Genomic DNA, 3,814 nt, shown 5'->3' on the forward strand with positions numbered 1-3,814 from the left:
GATGAAAACTGTCCTGGATCGTTATGGTTTTAATGATTTCAAACCTGAGATGGTGAGGCCAATATGTGATTTCCCTAATGTCTGAATGAAATGCATTCTGCTATTCTTGCTCCCTTACTTGTACTGTTTGCTTTCTGATAGTTTGTACATTTTGTAGAAATTTTACGCTTCCATTTTCTGTTTTTGATGAAGCATTTCTCATTGTATCCAGGTTAATAAACGTATTATTGAGACAGCGGGTATCTTGTATGATTGTGATTTATGTTTGAAAAAACATTCTGATCTCTTCCGTCGTCTCGGACACCATCTTGTGGAAGTGTCTCAAATCGACATTCAGGGTTGGAGTTCAATGAAACTTGCAACAGCTATCAAGATTGTATGCCGCCCCTATGTTACAACAACTGAATATGAAGAGGTAAATATTTTGTAGATGTGTTCCTGACTTCTTGCTGTGCATTTTACGCAGACTTGTCATTCAATTATTTAGCAAAGGCTTTTTTTTTCCCAGATGTTTACAATATTTACAGATGTTTCCCAGATCTTGAAGCTGACCTGCCTGGACGTCTATGAGAAATGGTTTGTGCCCACAATATGAAGGCTAATGCACTCGAACATATGAAGTTATTGGTCAGGGAAGCTAAAGAAGCATATGAAGCTGAACAAGCTAAAAAGGCATATGAAGCTGAACAAGCTAAAGCGCAATCGCGTTAACAAAGTGAATGCTGTCACTGGATACATAGCCAATATTATCAGTTAGCATTGCCAGAAAACAGAAACCATGCATATAACAACTAGAAATAATTACGTTATCAGCTTCTTTGCAGGACTTAGGAAGGGTTTCTCAATATTATAGTTACTCTTGGCAGACATTTCATAGTACTGCAACTGTTTCCTCCTGGGGAACCTGATCCGTCTAGGCTTGACCTTCCTCTTATTCCCCACATCTACCTTGTTACCACAGATGACAGAGGGATTTGTTCTCCACATACTCTGCAGATCAGGAAAAAAAATTCTACTTTGTATAAGAATCATGTCTCAAAAGATTGTACAAACCTGACCAGGTGGTTGTACCAATTCTTAACATCACTGTACGACTGCTTTGAGGTTATATCGAACATAAGATTGCGCAATTACTATTAACACTGCATCGAAAGAGAATTAGAATAATAAAGCAAATGTTTTGCATTTAAAGCATGAACAGTCAATTTACTTCATGAAAGTTTCTCTGCACAGTTTGCTCACATGTTTGAAACAAGAGAAAAGTTTAGTAGAGAACTTACTAGCCCCCATCTTCAAAAATGTTACAAAGCTTCCTTGCCCAGTAGTGTCCCAGCAATTGAATCGGATCCCTCCATAGTTTGTAGTGAAATCCAATGGATAAATTTCAATACCAATGGTTGCTGCAACAACAAAACCACAATATAAACATTTAGGTGTTATTAACTATGACAAAACGTGAGAATTAAAGGAGATAAAACCAAATCTGCAATAAACTTACGTTCATAATTCTTCACAAACTCTCCAGTTATATGCCTCGGGTGACTTATGTGGATTCCCAGTCACCCCATTGATAACTTCTTCCTTGATCTCCTGGATGGCAGCTTCAGTATCTGGTACTCTTCTCTCAGGCGACTTATGTGGATGCACAGGCGTTTCCCCTTGATCAGCTTCATGTGTCTTTGTAGCTCGTTCAGCTTGATATGCCAATCGCGTTAAGCCACCGGAGAGCACCGTTGACTTGGCTTTGCAGCAACAGTGAGTGCTATTTGTCCAGTCACTCATCTTAGCAAGCCTTCAGTCTGCTGTCTTTATTCATTGGAGTGTTGTTTAAACTTCTCACGAATTATTTTATGTTTAGGCATGAAGCTGAAATTGCTGCAGCCTCAGAAGAACCATTTCCTGATGGTGACTTGGACGATAACTATGAGGATGAAGATGAGTAGAGGATCACAAGTAAAATCACTTCAGCAGGCAGAAGTGCTGTTTCTATGAGAGCTGTTTTAGGGTGAATAGCCTAAAACATGCATAGTGGTTTAAAATTGCTGCTGGAATATTAGTTGGAATACTCTTTCTACCAGTAAGCTAAGGAACAGTACACATGAGTCAGCTCGCAGCAGGCACGCTCGCTCGCTCTTATCATGCCTTTTCAGTTTCCGGCTGCAGGCTCTCCTCCCCTCGCGTAGGTAGCAGTAGTAGCAGCACGCAGACGGCGCAGCCAAGTCCAGGAGGGTTTCAACTTGCAACGAGAGCAGAGACACACTGTTTCCGGCCTGATGACATGCCATGCCTGGGCTTTCTGGAGGATTCCGCCGTAGTTTGCGACCTACCTTCATCATCCACCTAAATCAGCAACAGCTGGTTTGGTTCGGTCACAAGCTGCAGCGGCATCAGGAACGAACGGGAAGGGGGAAAGGTGTACGTTGTGGTGCCGGGCACGTGCAGTCTCTGGGCTTTATTTCCGGGCACCGCGCGGCTTAGTTTAGGCTTGGTTGGTGTGGTGCGTACGGGAAGCAAAGCGGGAGGCTGAGGTGTCGCCGCCCATATCCCTTCCCTTCCCTTCCCTTCCCTTGAGGATCACTCGCCGGACCGCCGGGGAATATATATCCTAGTGCTTAACCGACCGCCACCTAATGATCGTCCGCCATGAGGGCTGCAGGCAAGCAGCTTTATCCCGGTCTCCTCGTCGTCCCTATCCTGTGCGATCGATCACATCCCTAAGGTAACGTGCCCTCCTAGAGGATTTGCATGCGCTCCCGATCCGTGGTTATCCGCCCGGCGCCCGCTGGTTGAGGGGGGGAACCGCTACGGTTGCCGGATTACGCTTCTCGCAAAGACAACCGGATTACGCTTCTCGCAAAGACAACAAGGGTCGGGGGCTGAAGGAGGAGGGGATCTTTCGATGAAGCAAGGGCGGAAGGGTTTGCAGGGGCCAATGGCCCCCCTATGTCTATTTAATTTATATTGAAATTTGATCAAATTTGTATTTATTTGACTTTAACATTAAAGAAAACCATCTTTACAAACTATATTCTACAACCCACAATATCTTGGTGTCTATTAAATTCACACTCATTCTCCATCTGTTATATTTATTCTTCATTTATTATGAAGATACCACCTCACTTCCAATGCGCAGCTTAATTGTGTATTGCGCATAGATTTTTAAAAAAAATTTATATGTGGCTGTATAACTAATACTATGGAAGAAGGGTTAGGGATGCCTAAGAATCTGATACAAATCTATACAAACTGCCAGCCAAGAAACCAGATTATCAGCGAGCTAAAAAGTCTAAGCTAAAAGAGACAAAAGAACAGACCCTACAAAACCAACAACAACCATGGACCAAAACCCTTATTACAGACCAAAGCTCAAAATGTGAAAGTGAAACTCGTACGCCCAGCGAATTCGCCAGCGCCGGCCGCTTAAAGAAAAAAACGCCACGGCCACGTGACGCCCACCCTCTGCTAGCGTAGTGTTCTATCCTCCCAGCCTTGGCCAATTTGACCAGATTCCCCGTACGTACACTGCTTCCTTCCTGTTGGATTCGCTGCGCCACCAGCGGCGGGGCAGGCACGGCCGCGCCGCGCCGCACGTGCGCCCGGGGAACACGTGTCAGAGAGCATCGCCGCCGCTCCGGTAAGCGGTCGCGGCGGGGCCAAGGCACCCCCACCTCACGTGCCCCCCCTGCGCTGCCGACGTCCGCCGCGGCCTGCTCCTGCTCTCCTCGTCCCCTCGCCACCCACCCCGCGCGCTCGGCAGCCGGCACGTGCGCGGTCGCGCTCCAGCCGGAACCGGAACGATCGTCCGTCAGAC

General features: G+C 45.9%; 1 long non-coding RNA gene across 1 annotated transcript; it reads right to left on the reverse strand.

The window, feature by feature from the left end:
• Positions 1–814: 814 nt before the first annotated feature.
• Positions 815–1,638, reverse strand: LOC112899045. The gene is made up of 3 exons (XR_003229971.1): positions 1,499–1,638; positions 1,281–1,400; positions 815–1,012 (listed from the first exon to the last, which is right to left on the reverse strand). It is a non-coding gene; the product is annotated as an uncharacterized LOC112899045 (long non-coding RNA).
• Between the last annotated feature and the right edge of the window lie 2,176 nt (positions 1,639–3,814).

Source organism: Panicum hallii, chromosome 7, assembly GCF_002211085.1.
Source record: "Panicum hallii strain FIL2 chromosome 7, PHallii_v3.1, whole genome shotgun sequence".
Taxonomy (NCBI): Eukaryota; Viridiplantae; Streptophyta; class Magnoliopsida; order Poales; family Poaceae; genus Panicum; species Panicum hallii.